The 315-nt window shown below is 43.2% G+C and overlaps 1 protein-coding gene across 1 annotated transcript in view; it reads left to right on the top strand.

Annotated features, from left to right (window-relative positions):
• Positions 1 to 315, top strand: part of CCDC146 (coiled-coil domain containing 146) — a 144,605-nt gene that overhangs the window by 18,120 nt on the left and 126,170 nt on the right. The gene's annotated exons all lie outside the window — the stretch shown is intronic.

Raw genomic sequence — 315 nt, 5'->3', positions numbered from 1 at the left:
CCTGGTTAAACGTTTCTTGTATTTTCTCCATTCTATTTCCACGATTTTGGATCATCTTTACTATCATTATTCTGAATTCTTTTTCAGGTAGACTGCCTATTTCCTCTTCTTTTTTTGGGTCTGGTGGGTTTTTACATTGCTCCTTCAACTGCTGTGTGTTTCTCTGTCTTCTCATTTTGCTTAACTTACTGTGTTTGGGGTCTCCTTTTCGCAGGCTGCAGGTTCATAGTTCCTGTTGTTTTTGGTGTCTGCCACCAGTGGGTAAGGTTGGTTCAGTGGGTTGTGTAGGCTTCCTGGTGGAGGGGACTGGTGCCT

The sequence above is a fragment of the Physeter macrocephalus genome, chromosome 5 (genome assembly GCF_002837175.3).
Source record: "Physeter macrocephalus isolate SW-GA chromosome 5, ASM283717v5, whole genome shotgun sequence".
NCBI classification, from domain to species: Eukaryota; Metazoa; Chordata; class Mammalia; order Artiodactyla; family Physeteridae; genus Physeter; species Physeter macrocephalus.
The sequence above is the reverse complement of the archived record's forward strand: the minus strand, read 5'-3'. Positions and strand labels throughout refer to the sequence as shown.